This window comes from Ursus americanus, chromosome 20 (assembly GCF_024610735.1).
Source record: "Ursus americanus isolate L20-20 chromosome 20, mUrsAme1.1.p, whole genome shotgun sequence".
Lineage (NCBI taxonomy): Eukaryota > Metazoa > Chordata > Mammalia > Carnivora > Ursidae > Ursus > Ursus americanus.
Window position 1 is genome coordinate 41,729,786 of NC_142146.1, and position 17,827 is coordinate 41,747,612.

General features: G+C 36.8%; 1 long non-coding RNA gene across 1 annotated transcript in view; it reads left to right on the forward strand.

The window, feature by feature from the left end:
- LOC148108413 (uncharacterized) overlaps nucleotides 1–17,827 on the forward strand; it is a 129,788-nt gene that overhangs the window by 9,711 nt on the left and 102,250 nt on the right. Inside the window, exon 3 of the long non-coding RNA XR_015727892.1 lies at nucleotides 17,034–17,169. This is a non-coding gene — a long non-coding RNA (uncharacterized LOC148108413). The remainder of the gene's footprint in view (nucleotides 1–17,033; nucleotides 17,170–17,827) is intronic.

A 17,827-nucleotide genomic window follows, 5' to 3' on the forward strand; every position in this document is an offset into this window, starting at 1 on the left:
AGGGGGAATGAAACATGAGAGACTATGGACTATGAGAAACAAACTGAGGACTTCAGAGGGGAGGGGGGTGGGGGAATGGGATAGGCCGGTGATGGGTAGTAAGGAGGGCACATATTGCATGGTGCACTGGGTGTTATACACAACTAATGAATCATCGAGCCTTACATCGGAAACCGGGGATGTACTGTATGGTGACTAACATAATAAAAAATCATTAAAAAAAAAATCTTCGGCTCTGTTATTTCTGTTTGGTTCTTATACTTTTGTTCTCTTTGTTGAAGTTCTTGCTGTGCTCATAATATCTTTTCCTGAGTTTAGTGAGCATCCTTATGACCATTACTTTGAACTCTTTGTCAGGTAAATTACTTATCTCCATTTCATTTTGTTCCCCCCCCCCCAGGGTTTTATCTTGTTCTTTCATTTGAGACATATTTCTCTGTTTCCTCATTTTGCTTGTGCCTCTACGTTTGTTTGTATGTGTTAAGCAAAACAGCTATCTCTTCCAGTTTTAAAGGGGTGGCCCTATGTGGGAGGTGAAACTTCCTGTTTAACCATGCCTTAGCTCTTGGTTATCTCTCAAGTTGTCTCTGATTTTTTCAGACCCCTGAGCCCCAGGAATGCATTCCTTCCCTCCACCAAAGCATGGTGCTCAGGGGGTATCCCCTGTGTGGGTTGCATGTGTCCTCTGGCTTGGAGAGGGGTGTGTAAGGGGCAGGGTGTTTACCTGCTGTTCCTGATGGGGCCATGGAAGTGGTGTGGGTGAATGGGACACTCACCTGCCACCTCTGGAGGGGCTGCATCTGTGGCACATGGAGGCAGGGCGCTTGCCCACCACCTCTGATGTGATAGCGGTAGTGGTGTGGGGAGTATGTTTGAGCCAAGGAAGCTGGTATGTGGGGTGGGTGGGTGCTTACCTGCCACAGCTGATGGCAGCACTAGCTCTTTAGAGTTAGAATGCAAAAATGGTGCCCACCAGCCTTGGTGCTAAAAAGGTAGTGGGAAAATGTAAAAAAGATGGCCACCATCATTCTGTTCCTAGAGAGAGTCCCTATAGGCTTTTGCCTTCTGGTGAATTTCCTTCACATGTGGTCTAGACTTTTCAAATTATTGCTTTTGCACTGGGTCCCAGGGTGAGTGATTCTGCATATGAACCCTTTAAGAGCAGAATTTCTATTCCATATAACTCTGGTTCTCTTGGATGCAAGCCTGTGAATTTTCAAAATTAGACATTTTGGAGGCTCATCCCTCCAGTGCAGGTCCCAAGGGTTGGGGTGCCTGATCTTGAGCACAAATCCCTCAATCTTCAGGGAGAAGTTTGGTGTTTGTAAGATCCCTCTTGTTTGTGGCTCACCATGACTAGTGTGGGTTTTGACGAGATTGCATGTGTGCCTCTCCTGTCTGTCTTGATGTAGCCCTTTTATCTTTTGTTGTGGAGGAGCTGTTCAACTAGTTCTCAGTTCTTTTCAGGGGAAATTGTTCCATATGTAGCTGTAGATTTGTTTTGTCCATGGGAAGAAGTGCATTCGGGATCTTCTTATGTTGCCATCTTGAACCTCTTATTCTGTTTCCTTATTCTATCTTCCATGTCTCTGCTGAAATTCCCTGTGTTTGTTTAGTATGGCCATCTTTTTCTTTGAGTTCTTGACAATATTTATGAAAACATTTACAATCCTTATCTGATTATTCCATATCTAAGTCATCTTGAGTGTATTTTTATGAGTCCTTTTTTCTTTTTCTTGACAACAGATCATAATTTCCTGTTATTTATGAGGTATATTGACTCAATATATGATGAAATACTGTTTGACATTAAAGAACATAAATGTTTACTGTTATAGTTTCTAGCTCCTCCCCTGTTGCTGCTAACATCCCTGCTCCCCAAAAGAACCCCACAAAAAACAAAACAAAACAAAAACAGGAGGTAGAAAAAAGGAATAGGAAGCTTAGATATGTGCATAGGTAAATGATAGGTCAATTAGTTCTTATGTACACACTGATATATTTGCCAGAATATTCTATAAAAGAAGTGATTATACGATCACTAGGAATGGAGGGATACTTTACACTCTATGCCCTTATCTATTTTTAATAGCTTTATGGAGATATAACTCATTCATTTAAAGTGCACAGTTCAGTTGGTTTCGATATATTTTCAGGGTTGTACAACAGTCACCACAATCAATTTTAGAACATTTCAATACCCTCAAATAAACCGCCAAAAAACCCAAAACAAAACACACCAAAAACCTGCACCCTTACCTTTCATCCCAATCTTTCCCCTCTTCCACCACCTCCCAGTTCTAGGCAATTATTAATCTGCTTTCTGTCTCTGTAGATTTGCCTATTCTGGACTTTTCATATAAATGGGGTAATGCAATATGTAGTCCTTTGTGACTAGCTCCTTTCATTTACTATGATTCTAAGATTCATCCATCTTGTAGCATGTGTCAGTACTTAATTCTTTTTACTGCTGGATATTTCATTGTATAGATATATCACATTTATTTATCCATTCATAAATTGGTGAATTTAGAATTATTTTCTATCACTTTCATGTATTATCTTTCAAAAAAAAAATAAGGCATTATTGAAACCCAAATAGTACAATGACTTTTGTAATTATATTTTAAGTTGATGATCAATGAGCTTAAATTGCTAACATAGGGAACTCTGCAAGCTTTTAAACATTAAGAGCTGAATGTTGCAATGAATATTTGCATGCACATATCTTTCATTAAATGTGTGAATATAAGTGTGATGGTTAATTTTATGTGTCGAGTAGCCTTGGTGCCCAGATTAAACGCTTCTGAGTGTGTCTGTGAGAGTGTTTCCAGATGAGACTAGCAGTTAACTTGGTGGATTTAGTAAATTGTCCTCATTGTGGGTGGGCATCATCCAATCCATTGAGGATTTGAATAGAACAAAAGACAAAGGAAAGAGGAATTTTCCATTTTCTTCCTGCCTCATTACTTGAGCTGGGATATCTCATCTTATTTTTTTCTGCCCTCAGACTAGGATTTATACAGTCAGCTCCCCTCATTCTCAGGCCTTTCTGTTTAGATGGAGTTACATCACCAGCTTTCCTGGGCCTCCAGCTTGCAGGCAGCAGATAATAGGATTTCTCAGCCTCCATAATCATGTAACTCAGAATACATCTCTCTCTCTCCCTTACTCTCTTCCTCTCTCTCTCTCTCTCTCTGTCTACATACATAATATTGGTTGTGTTTCTCTCAAGAACCCTAATATGTATAAGATCAGTTTCTAGTAGTTGAACAAAATACAGTTATATTGATTTATAATTTAATTCATCTTTCATTCATTCATGTATCCACGTAATGGCAACTACATATATCAGAAGTGAACTTCAGCATTTATCTTTATTAGCTCATGATAGTTTTGTCATTATTTGGTTCATCTAGGGGCAGAAATGAAGGCAACCCAATAAGTTACCCTGAGCAGGTTAAAAATGTGACCTTTCTATGAAGTATGTGCTTCAAATATTTCCAGCACTTTTTAGTGGACTTGGGTAGTAACTGATTTTAAATCACTTCTAACTTACTTTGTGAACAGTTTGTCAAAACTAAGTCTTGTGTGAAAAAATTGTAGAAACTTTTTTTTCATGTTCCCATTATTTTTATTCTCCCTTACAGTTTCTTTCTTAATGTATTAAACCAGAAGATTTCTTGGGAATCATATTAGAAGGCTTACAACTTGAATAGTAGAGTTGACCTTAAAACAAGATGGGTTTGAACTGTGCAAGTCCACTTATACATGTATTTTTCACAGTATGGCACTATAAATGTATTTTCCTTATGATTTTCTTAACATTTTATTTTCTCTAACTTACCTTATTGTAAGAATACAATATATAATACATAAACATATAAAATATGTGATGATTGAGTATTTGGGAAGACTTTTGGTCAAGAGTTGGCTATTAATAGTTACATTTTGAGGGAGTCAAAATTTATGTGGATTTTCAACTATGTGGAAAGTTGGTGCTCCTAACCCTTGAATTGCTCAGGGGTCAGCTTTGTAGTGATCATTATTCCCTTTAAAGTGTGCAGCAGGTCTTATTTGGTTTTGGTATTTCAGCTAGACCTTAACTATGTGAAATAATAGAAGGTTATTTGTGGCAAGCTAGCAAAAGCAAATGCTATATTTCACTATGGTTGTGGTTTACGTTTTTATTACTTTATCCTGCACTTGACAAATCCATTCCATTAATAGTCTTTTCCGCAGCAACTTCCTGGCTAGCATGCTCCTAATCCTTTGTTTACCCTCAGAATGAAGTGTGGGCTTAGATATTCCTAAAGTGATTCCTACAATCTGTTCTCCAGATTGCTTTTCTAAATATGGTCTTTATATTTAGATTTTAAATTGAGCCTGGAACCTTTTATTTCATGTACATTTTATATTTCATTTATGTATGTTCTGAAGTATTGTGCTGTTTACAATATAAACATATTACTCTGTAGGAGGGGGTAAGATAACAATTGTTTCAATTGAGTATGTAGGGTATGTTGCAAAGAGAAAGAATCTAGAACTAGAAAAAGTCGTGGGAAGTTCAAAGCTGAATTTATAGAGTATTAAGAGTATTAGCTAGATCTTAGAATTTGAAAAGTTAATAAAGAGCTCTAAAGAAATAAGGAAATTGAAGTGTATCAAATACTTCTTCTGATATAATTTCATTCACCAGGTATTTTTAAGTGTCTGCCATGAAACATCTATTTAGGTTTCTTGGACATCACAGTGAGGATGAGTAGTGAATAGTGTCTCCTTTTGAAAGCACGAACTTAAAATTTCTTTTGAATCTGTAAAAAAATGAAAACAAAAACTGACTCAGTAGCCTGTGGTCTCCGTCTTACATGTGTGAAGATCTGAGTTATGGAGGCTCTGGGCTGGGTACAAGTGATACACATTCTATAAGCTATAATTGCTGCCCACCTCCCTGATAGCCACCACCTGCTCCCACTTTTAAAGATAAATGAAGCTGGACACTACTTTAAATGGCAGGATCAGGGGCACCTGGGTGGCTCAGTCAGTGAAGCATCTGACTCTTGATTTCGGTTCAGGTCATGATCTCAGGCTGGTGAGATTGAGCCCCCTGTCAGGCTCTGTGTTCAATGACAAGTCTGCTTAAGAGTCTCTCTCTCACTCCCCCTCTGTTTTTCCACCCTGTGTGCAGTGCACACCTGTGTGCACACACACTCTCTTTCTCAAGTAAATAAATAAATCTAAAAATAATTTTGAATTGTAAGATCATATTTTTATTGGCAATATACTATTGTAACAGGTAAAAGAGTTCAGCATGACTTTAACTCAACTTCATTTTGTTTAGTATTGACTGGTTGATTTAAAGGGAGGAGGAGGGAATTGGGCAGGGAACGAGTGGGGCCTCAGTGAGTCAGGGAAGTAAAAATTACAAAAAGTGGGACGGGGGATTGGACCAGTGAAACCCCTTTGCGTTTGGTAACCTGTGCCTGTTGAAGTTAGGCTCCTGCTCTCCCATAGAAACTGGAAGACCTTATCTTCAGGTCTTGGCTAGAATAAACAGTTCTTTTGGTAGCCTTGAGTTTTCTCAGGTACTTTAATAGGGAGGGGGTGAGGGGTATCCTAGGGATATGGTCTGTTAGAAACTATGTTAGGATTTTGTTCAAGTCTTTGTAGGCCAAGATTGAAGCCTAGTCACGAAGAGGACTTAGAAGAGCCTGGCTAGGGTTTGGTCAAAGAGAGAGTTTGTCACCACTGCCATCTTGATATTCTGGGTTCTTTTACTCTTGCCACCAGTTCCCGGTTTCACATCTCTTCCACATTATTAGTTTGCCTCCCAGATACTGAGCTGCAGGATGAATCCACCATGTCTAGAAACAGAAAGATAAAAAGAAATTCTTGACATGAAAGGAAAAATAAAAGAATTGTGGTTTTTGTTACCTTCCATTTTTCAGCCACTCCTCAGTCTTGCCAGATGTTGAGGGTAGAGAAGAAAGGGAGAAGGTCAGGGAATGAAGAAGCACTGTAAGACAATGTAAAATATGAAAGTTCATCTGGTCATATAGAGCCGTTATATGTTTACAGGACCCATATAGCAATGTAGTAGGTGCTTAGAAAGCATTCTAATGAGGAAATCTAATCCTTTCTTTATGAATTTTAAAATGTCTTGGTAAAAAGTAATGCAGTTCGTGAAAATGTAAATATGGAACTCAGTTCATGAAAATTAGTCTCAAGTTGGTATGTTGACATGTTCATCACATTATATGAAAGTGGCTTTGGAGTGGAGGGAGACAATATATTTATATTGGGCCAAAGAATGAAGACATCACCTAATGCATGAGAAGTAGGTTGATAATGCCACAGAACCAGGAACACTACAGCTTCAGAAAGGCAAACCCAATAGAGATCATGACATGCAGCTTAGTTAGGATGGAGTGTAACTGTCAGATGCACCAAGATGAAAACAGAAAGGATTTAGTGGAAAGATTATCTAACTGGGTTCCAGATAGTCTGTGCTGGTTCTTTCATTATCCTGGAAGAATTTGGAGTGAAGCCAAGCATAGTATATGATACACCTCTGGCACTAAATTATTTGAAGGATGAAGGGATGAATCCAAGTAGGTAACAATGAATTTTTTGCTTAAAGAAGAGATTGCTGCAAAATAAGCAATTGAGTTTCATTAATTCATATTATAAATTTTCCAAAGGAAAGGAAACAAAACAAATGATTCCATTTCTTTTATTTTCTTTCTTGGCTTACTCTTTTTTTGTTTGTTTTGTTTTCTTTTTTTTTTTAAATTTAAATTCAATTGATTAACATATAATGTATTACTAGTTTCAAAGGTAGAGGTCAGTGATTCATCAGTCTTATATAATACCCAGTGCTCATTACATCACATGCCCTCCTTAATATCCATCACCCAGTTACCCCATCCCTCCACCCACCCCCGCAGGAACCCTCAGTCTGTTTCCTATGATTAAGAGTCCCTTATGGTTTGTCTCCCTCTCTGATTTCATCTTGTTTTATTTTTTCCTCTCTTCCCCTATGATCCTCTGTTTTGTTTCATAAATTCCACATATGAGTGAGATCATATGATAATTGTCTTTCTCTGATTGTCTTATTTCATTTAGCATAATACCTTGTAGTTCCATCCACATCAATGCAAATGGAAAGCTTTCATTTTCTTTGGTGCCTAATAGTCCATTGTGTGTGTGTGTGTGTGTGTGTGTGTGTGTGTGTGTGTGTGTGTATATACACACACACACCACCTCTTCTTTATCCATTCATCTATTGATGGACATCTGGGGTCTTTCCATAGTTTGGCTATTGTGGACATTGTTGCTATAAATATTGGGGTGCAGGTGCCCCTTCAGTATCTTTGGGGTAAATGCCTAGTAGTGCAATTGCTGGGTTGTAGGGTAGTTCTATTTTCAACCTTTTGAGAAACCTCCATACTGTTTTTCAGAGTGGCTGTACCAGTTTGCATTCCCACCAACAGAGAAAGAGGGTTACCCCTTTCTCCAAATCCTTGCCAACATCTGTCGTGTCCTGACTTGTTAATTTTAGCCATTCTGACTGGTGTGAGGTGGTATCTCATTGTGGCTTTGATTTGTATTTCCCTGATGACAAGTGATGTTGAGCATTTTCCATGTGTCTACTGACTATTTGTAGGTCTTCTTTGGAGAACTGTCTGTTCACATCTTCTGCCCATTTCTTGACTGGATTATTTGGTTTTGGGTGTTGAGTTTGATAAGTTCTTTATAGATTTAGATACTAGCCTTTAGCTGAAATGTCATTTGCAAATATCTTCTCCCATTCCATAGGTTGCCTTTTAGTTTTGTTGACTGTTTCCTTTGCTGTGCAGAAGCTTTTTATCTTGATGAAGTCCCAGCAGTTCATTTTTGCCTTTGTTTCCCTTGCCTTTGGAGATGTGTCTAGCAAGAAGTTGCTGTGGCTGAGGTCATAGAGGTTGCTGCCTGTGTTCTCCTCTAGGATTTTGATGGATTCCTGTCTCACATTTAGGCCTTTCATCCATTTTGAGTCTATTTTTGTGTACGGTATAAGGCAATGGTCCAGTTTCATTTTTCTGCCCGAGGCTGTCCAATTTTCCCAACACCATTTGTTGAAGAGACTGTCTTTTTTCCATTGGGTATTCTTTCCTTCTTTGTCGAAGATTAGTTGACCATAGAGTTGAGGGTCCATTTCTGGGTTCTCTACTCTGTTTCACTGATCTATGTGTCTGTTTTTGTGCAAGTACCATACTGTCTTGATGATTACAGCTTTGTAATAGAGCTTGAAGTCCGGGATTATGATGCCATCAGCTTTGTTTTTTTTTCAACATTCCTTTGGCTATTTGAGGTCTATTCTGGTTCCATACAAATTTTAGGATTATTTGTTCCAGCTCTGTGAAAAAAGTTGATGGTATTTTGATAGGGATTGCATTGAATGTATAGATTGCTATAGGTAGCACAGACATTTTAACAACATTTGTTCTTCCAATCCCTTTCTTGGTTTGTTTGTAATATCTTGATAGCATGACTATTTAAAAATGACAACAAAATTGCATTTTTATATATGAAAAAGGCTCCAAAAGGAATATGGAGATTTGAGCTCCAGTTTGGCCATGGACAAGACATTGAATCTTTATTCTTATGTATTATTGGCATAATAATGCCAACTTCCAGGTTTCTTTTTTTTTATGATTTTATTTATTTATTCATGAGAGACAGAGAGGCAGAGGTAGAAGCAGACTCCCTGTGGAGCCAGGAGTCCTATGTGGGACTCGATCCCAGGACCCTGGGATCATGACCCCAGCCAAAGGCAGACACTTAACCAACTGAGCCACCCAGGCACCCAACTTTCATGTTTCAAAGAATCTTTGTGGAGATTAAAAGAGAAAGGGCTACAAGCCCCATGAAGACAGCTTCCTCCAATCTGTGTCTAGGGAATCATACAGTTCTGGCACAATAGTGATTAATAAGCACTTGAGGAATGTTTCACAATTGAATAGTTATTTGAATAAAGGCTTTTTAAAATAATATTGGAAAGAACACTTTTCTTTTGGACTTTTCTAGCTTGCTTAGTTTGATTACTTCTGTGTTCTGTTTAGATTACCTGGTGATCATTTCTGAGCTAATGGAATCAATAATTTCTGCAATATTAACACAATACTTTTCCTCCAGTATAAGACTACATTAAAATCTTCCTTGTCTACAAATTTTGGACAAGTTCTAGGCTGTTTGAAAACAATGAATCTGTCTATAAGAAGAGTAGGGAATTCTCCATTTGTCAATGTTTACTTCTCTAGGTCTTGAAAGATAAACAAATAAAGGTTAGCAGAAAACCATAAAGGTACTGACATATTAAAGTTTCATCAAAAGAGAAATTTCAACTCTTGGAAAAATAGGACAGAAAAAAAGTGGTGTTTATTTTGGAGGTATAAACCATTAGAATGAGGCAATGAAAGAAAATAATAGAAAAACCAAAAACCTTAGGTGGTCTATGCTGAAGAATTTTTCACAAGAAAAGTAAAGTGGTGCATGAGCCCACTGTAGAGTTCTAAACCACTTTGAAAAGTGAGAGAAAAATTTCCTTTGCTGTTCTTCATGGCAGATTCAAGAGAAATGAAATGACAGTAAATGCCAGAAGAAATATAAGAAGCTCATCAAAGAATGAAAAAGATAAAAATTTGGCCTAAGGCTTGAAAGGGGAAAAAAAAAGGCAAAAGAAATTTTCAAGTAAATCTAACAAAATCAATACTTGGAAGATAATTCTTTTCAGAAAAAAAAAGGTGCATTTAAAAATAAATTTCTGACGTTCATTTTCCCATAAAGTGAACCCTATGAGGGTGCATGTCGTTCCCATATATAGGGTAGGTAGATTTGATGAAAATGAGTTTCATCAACATCTGGGAAGGCTAATCACACTTAGGAAGCAACTGTTGGCATTGGTCTCTAACGGGAAGAAGCCTGAGAAATTTTGTATTGTCTTATACTCATGGAGAAAGCAGAAATAAATTATTGGGGGGAGAGTCTCAAATTCTGTTATCTTTGTTGAAGTTCCTTGGCAAAAGATGCTCAGGGGGAATGAGAAAAAATATATGAAACTGCAGCTAGACAAGGATGATGCAAAGGGTGGGGGATGAAAGGAAAAATAGATTTAGGATCCCATATGTTGCAAATATATTTAAATGAAGAGGTGTACAAATACTTTGTTATTGAAGCATTTGGATCAGATGAAAGAGTATATGTGAATGTATTTTGGAAATATACTGAGCCAAGACAAATTTGGACTACTCGTAGTATAATCTGAAGCTGAATTCTGTGTTGCGCTAATAAGGACCAAGAAAATGTTCATTTCTCTTTTATTCCCCTGTTGGTTCTTTCTCTCCTCATTTAACACTATCTCTAAGAAAATGTGGATAGTGAATAAAATGCAGATAAAAATGTAGGTGAAAAATAATGTGACAGTTTCCCCAACTACTTATTTGGTACAACAACCCAGTATGGTAAAAGGGTTTTTGTTAGGACTCTGCCATTAACTTACGTTCTGTAAGCAAGTTTTTGTTTTGTTTTGTTTATAAAAATAAAGTTTAGCATCCCTTGGGCCTAAATCTTAAACTCCTACTACACAAATTCAGTTATATATATTTTGTATATTCATAAAGGACTACAAGGTCTCTTCCCTTATTTTTTAAAACTTCTGTTCAGAAGAATCACCGTGTAGGTATATGACAGATTTCTTTTTGAACTAACTTATTAAAATGTAACATTGCATGATGTGTTCTAAAATTTTGGCAAAGAAACTATGATAGTTAAGAGTATTTTATTGGATGGATACTGGGGTATCTTCTAAGCTCCACATGGAAATTCATTTGAGCCTCAACATCTGTCTAGAATCATGATTTTCAAACCTAGCTGCCCCTTGCCTTAGTCTGGTGGGGTTTTTAAAAAATCTGGGTTCCACCCAAAGAGACTCTGACTTAATAATTCTGGTGTAGGGCCTGGAAATTAAGTACTACTTCTAGCTATAGTATTTTGATGGAATCGGTATATCTCCTCTCTCCATCTAGTTCCTGCCTTTCTGTGTGGTGTTTGTTTTCTAATTACAGGCTGGTTTTTTTCTGCCTGAGTTCATGTGGAGTGTGGAGGCAAATCGTGCCTGAACCAACTGACTGTGGAGTGAGGGGGTGGTCATCTTGTAAGAGCCTGGTTCCCTCTGTGGTAACCTCTAGATGAAATGTGGTCCATGTCCAGGAGTAGATATGCAGTTTCCAGAAAAGGGGGCCTGGGGCAGGTAGTATTATAGCATCCAGTTAGAGAGGGATTACCTAGGGCTCTTACCTCTCTTTTCTATGCTGACACAGGAAATAGGACATTTCAACAAAACTTCTCTAACTATATTTTTTAGTAATATTTTTGATTATATTTTTCACTTTAATAATGAGATTATTTTTCCTTTAAACTGACTTGATTCTGTATTTATTAGTTTTCATGAAGACTTTTTTCTTCTTTTGTGCAGATGTATGCATCTGCCACTTGGTGGCAGCCATCATGTTCTTGAATCTTAGTTTATCTGATGGAAGGGGCTAGGAGAGGTGGAAGGAAGGATAGGGAAGAGAAGGTGTGGGAGTATTAGGTGTATGTGATGGAATCGTGATTTTATATTCTGACTACCTGGTAGAGAACTACAAGAGTGACAGAGCTTCTCTAAGGATAGACTTACTGATCATTAAGCAAGAATTTCATCACCTTTGATGTTGTTGCTTCTCAGACTTAAAGTGTAATCATCTGTTTCTTTCTGTTCTTGAAACTAGTCCTTTCTGACTTTTTCTCCCATCATCAAAAATGTATTCATATTTAGCTTTTTAAAGCTTCTGAAGTTATAACTTGTCCACTTAGGAAAAAACAAACAAATACAATGTCCTGGTGGGGGCTCTGTTGCTTGTTTGTCTGCTAGAGGTGTGTTTTATCCCCCATATCTCTGCATTTATCACTCAGATAATGGGCCTTTGTCAACGAAGAGGAGGGTTTTGTCAGGGTCTCTTCAAAAAAACATTGGAAAAGAGCTCGTTTTGACTTTATTTGGATCTTGCCAATTAATAGTAAAAGTCATCATATCACAGGAGATTAGCACTCCCTACAATGTCCATACTTCTCAAAACCACTAGATTTTTGCTATGATAAACAGTACATACTGGTTAGAACTGCAGCCCTTTGTAGACAACTTCAGTGCACTGCAACTTTTGGGAATCTGACACCTTGACTAATAGGTCTAATTATCATAACTGGGGCAACTGTTAAACTAAGAGAATTATCATGACCACTACAAGCCCATTGACACACACACCCCTTTATTTAAGAAACATTAACTGGATTTGAAGCATTTAAATATACGGCACACATTTTTTCCACAGTCATCCTCTATTAAAATTAAAATCAATTAGGAAAATAACAGGAGAGTTGTAAACAATGTCTGTCCCCGTGAAATCCAGAGTGATGTTAACGCTGCTTGTATAAGGATGCAGTATTGCATCGTTTGATAACTTAGACTTTGTGTTTAGATGGCTCCAGGTTCAGATTTCAACTCTACCACCGTGCAACATTGGGAAAGCTATGTAATGTTTCTGAATCTCAATTCTTGCATCTAAGAATGGTGTTATGGTTTAGATGGGCTACTGAATATGGCTAGGAGGTAGCACTGGGCCGGGAGAGTTTTTATATCCTATTTCTCCAGCAGCAATCTGATGCCTAATCTGACCTCAGAGTTCCTGTGAGTAGTCTGTAGGAGAAATATTTACACGAATCATTTTTAAATGAATTTTATTGAGATCATAGTAGATTCACAGGCAGTTGTAAAAAAAATAACTTAGAGAAATCCTTAAACATTTCACCCAGTTCTCCTCTTAGTCATTTTGTAAAAGTAGCATAATACCACGTCCAGGATATTGACATTAATACAATTGATCTTACTTATATTTCTCCAGCTTTACTTATACTCTTGTGTGTTTGTGTGTGTGTGTGTGTATATGTGTGTTTGGGGGGGGGATTTAGTCGTATATAATTTTATCACCATTGTAGGTTTGTATATTCAGTAACACAGTCATGGTACTGAATATGCCATTATCACAAGTATCCCTCATACTGCCCCTGTATAACATGCCCACCTCCTTTCAGTTGCCCTATATCCCTTTTCCCCTTCACAAACACTAGAAACCAGGAATCTAACCTCCATTTCTAAAACTTTTTTACTCAATATAATTCCCTGGAAATCCATCAAAGGCACATACATCCATAGTTTCTTATTTTTATTGCCGAGTAGTCTTACATGTTGTACATGTACCACAGTTTGCTCTTAACTATTCTATTTTTTAAATCTTTTTTTTCCTTAAAGATTTTATCTATTTGAGAACATGTGTGCACATGTGTGTGTGAGAGAGAGAGCACACAGAGGGAGAGGGAGAAGAAGGCTCCCTGCTGAGCAAGGAGCCTGATGCAGGGCTTGAACCCAGGACCCTGGAATCATGACCTGAGCTGAAGGCAGACACTTAATCGACTGAGCCACCCAAGTGCCCCAACTATTTATCTATTGAAGGACATCTGGGCTATTTTCAGTTTTTGGCTGTTATGAATAAAGCTTCTATGACTTTTGTGTGAATATACATTTCTGTTTCTTTGTGATAAATGCCTGAAATGCTGTGGTAGTTGTATGTTTTTTTCTATGAGAAACTGCCAAGTTTATCCAGAGTGTCTATGTCATTTTACATACAGTGTATGTGTCAGTGATACATTTTCTCTGGATCTCTGCCAACATTTCTTTTTTCTTTTCTTTTTTTTCTTTTTTAAAGATTTTATTTATTTATTTGAGAGAGAGAAAGCCAGAGACAGAGCATGAGCAGAGGGAGAGGGGGAAGAGGAAGAGGGAGAAGCAGATTCCCCACTGAGCAGGGAGCCTGATTCAGGACTCGATTCCAGGACCCTGGGATCGTGACCTGAGCCAAAGGTAGATGCTTCACTGACTGAGCCACCCAGGTGCCCCCTTTGCCAACATTTCATGTGGTAACCATTTTTATTTTGGCCATTCTGATAGGTATATAGTAATATCTCATGGTAGTTCTAATTCGCATTTCCTAATGGCTAATGATGTTGAACATTTATCTTTTCATAAGCTTACCTGCCTTCTGTATATCTGCAGTGAAGTTCAGTGAAGTTCATGTCTTTTATCGTTTTCTAATTGTATTCTTTTTTTTACTGTTTAGTTTTGAGACTTCTTTATATATTCTATGGTTCTTTGTTGAGTATGTGGTTTGCAAATACTTTCTCCCTGTCTGTTCTTTTCATCCTCTTCCTTCTGCTTGCCATTGGGCTAATTTTGTCCCCTTTAATCTAATTTCTTAACAGTTATACGATTTGCAAATATTTCTCCCATTCAGTAGGTTATCCTTTCATTTTGTTGATGGTTTCCTTTGCTGTGCAGAAGCTCTGTAGTTTGATATAGTCCCACTTGTTTATTTTTTAATTTTTAATTTTTTTCTTTTGGTGTGAAATCCAAAAAATCACCAGGACCAATGTCAAAGAGCTTACCACTAATGTTTTCTTCTAGGAATTTTACAGTTTCAGGTCTTACATTCAAGTTTTAACCTATCTTTAGTTAATTTTTGTATATGGTGTAAGATAGTGGTCCAGTTTTATTCTTTTTTATGTAGCTGTCCAGTTTTCCCAGGATCATTTATTACAGAAACTGTCCATTTTTATTCTTGGCTCCTTTGTCATAAATTAATTGACTTTATTTGTGTGGGTTCATTTCTTGGCTCTATATTCTGTTCCATTGATCTATACATCTGTTTTTATGACAGTATCATATTGTTTTAGTAAACGATTTTTTAAATTATTGGATGCAGTGTAAATTAAATGAATCTATGAGTACCCAAAATAATGGTGAAATGTTACAATAAAGAATATAATAAGCAGAATATACATAATTCATATGCTATTATGTTCTTAATCCTAATTCTGTAACTTTCATTTAAATATTTAAAAGTCTAGTCTTAAAATGATTTTTCTAAGATCTAACTTGTGATAGGTAGCTCACAACTAAAACAAAGGATGTCATCAATGGACACGGAAATTTTGAAAAAAGAATGAATTGTTTTAATTTAACATAATTATTTTTCTAAAACTAACAGCAATATTGTAAAGCCACTAATTTGCACAAACTCTTTTTTTATAATACTTTTAACTATTTGTAAGCTCACTAGAGGAAAATGCACATATGTATTCATGTATATTATTGGAACTTGCAATGAAAGTTTTAATTTGTATGGCCACATTTTAGTGAGGAACATGGAAAATTTCGTAACTTACCCAACATCTAGTAGGTAACATGTGAAGGAAGTGGTATTCAGACATGCATTTGCTCCATTTCAAAGCTTATGGTTTCCCATTCTAGACCAAATGACAAATATTTGGCTTGCTCCAATGTATAAAGTGATACTGCCCTCTGGTCAGGACTGGCTTCATGGGCTTGGGAACTATGCAGTGATAAGGAGCCCCATGCTTGGTTTAATGTACTGCTATTGCCATCTTGAAATTTTACTGATATTTGAATAAGTGACACTACATTTTTAGTTTGCACTGGGCCCTGCAAATTATGTACCTGGTCCTGCTCATAGAAAATATCTCAACTTTTAACTCTTCATGTTTAAAGACACAATAAAACCAATTTTAATCAATAAGATCATTTTGGACAATTTTAAGACTGATTTTTGCTCATCATTAGTAAAACAGCTTCACCTCTCAGATATCAGTTATCTCTTTCCTATGAGAATGGTACTCATTGACCCTGAATGTGCTGTGCTCACTTGTTGCTGGAGTGCTCTTCACCAATGGAGATGCCTCTGGAGTTCTCCAAAGGAAGATACCCCACTGGGAATGAATGCCTCTTCATTTGGCTTGAGCAAACTTCTTAGCAAACCATAGGACTTGGAACAAAAGTAACTTCTTCTGGTTTACTGAAGGGATACTTTGACCCTTCTTTAATTTGATCTTCAAAATACTAAGTCTATGGTTGGGGGCATGAGTGAGAGAAAGAGAGAGAAATAGACAGACAGACTGTCGATAGACTTTGTCTCCCACCTAGAAAGAATGTATTGTTCTCTCATGGTGTTCCGATAGTACTTTATGTAAATCTCATTACTTTCCCTTATCACCTGTTAAAGTTGTTACTGATTTAAATGTGTTTGTCCCTTACTAGGCTCCTTAAGTAGTGGTATACAGTCTTGTTCATCTTTTTTATTTTGGGACCCTTAAAATTTAGTCAAATTTTGGTGGAATGTTTGAAGAAATGAAATGCCAAATTTCCCTTGTAGTCATCTTTTAACAATTGTATATCTCAATCACAATTATGCATTTTTCATTTTTCAGGTGAGGGAAAACTTCCCCAAACTAAAACTTAATGAATCCCCCAAATGGATACATAAGTGCTTCATTACATAAAACTAATGTTTCCAATTAGTTTCCACCTCTGGGTTTTATTTTCCCAGTGTGATTTAGCTAATGTTTTAGCTAAAGAGAAAGTGAGCCACTGATTAAGCTAGTGTCCTAGCATAAGACAAAGTGAACCATTATTAACATAAATCTTTCTCCAGTAGCATTTGACGAAATCCACTGCTAATTATTTAGCCAACTACAGATTACTTGTCACGTAGTGGGATCATAAAGATTCTTTTTGCCTTTTTCTTCATTTGATTTTCTTTTTCCTGGAATATGGCAATATGATATTTACATACTAAATATGAGCTTCTCTTGAAAGGCACAGTGCAAATGATGATATGCTCTTTGTAGAAAAGAGCAATTTTTTTACATTAAGAAAAAGAAAAATATATATATATTTCAGGAGTCATAAATCAACCTAATTACTCAAAACCTTGTGACTGCTAACAAAGATTTAAAGCAGACACAGAAATGCCAATATTACACCAATTACTTCAGAGTATAAAACATGATAGAACAATTCCCAACTTACTTGTTTGTTTTTTTAGGTCATAACAGTGGTATCCTGGAGCCAGCTTGCACAGGCTAAGAAGAGCCAATTGTGAGCATCTCTTCCCAACTCTGCAATCAGTGACATCACATTGATAGACTGAAATCAGCTGTCATGGGAATATGTTCACCAAGGTAATTATCAATCACTATAAACCAAGGCCTTTTATTTTCCTGGAAAGCCAATGATTGGACATTTACCAGCAGACCACTGCTGATTTTGATCTCGATTCCATAATAGGAATATTATAAGAAGAGAAAATTACAGACTAAAATCACTCATGAACACAGGTGTAAATATCTTTAGCAGAATGTCAGCTAATATAACTCAACAAAAACAAACAAAACTTGATGATTGATGTCATCCCAAATCAATCAATGTGGTTCACTAACCTATCAGAATAAGGAGAAAAACCATATTACCTTATCACCAGATGCATAATAATTATATAATTAAATTTAAGTTGGTAAAAATCTCAGCAATTTAGAAATAGAGATAAACTTTTTCAATCTGGCTAAGAGTAGCTGCCAGAAACCTAGAGCTAACTACATATGAATGAAATATCAAAAAATTTTCCCTTAAAGAAAGTTGGGAACAAAGCAAAGTTGTCTACTGCCAATACTTTTATTCGCCATAATATTGGAGGCCCTTTCCAATTCAAAAAAGCAAGGAAAAAAAATTGCTGAAAAATTTGCTGAAAATAAGAAAATGGTGGAAATTCAGGAGAAATCACAGTGAACTGGGTGGTAAATAGGAGGTGAGGAAGTGGAGAAAGAGAAAATTCAAGTATAT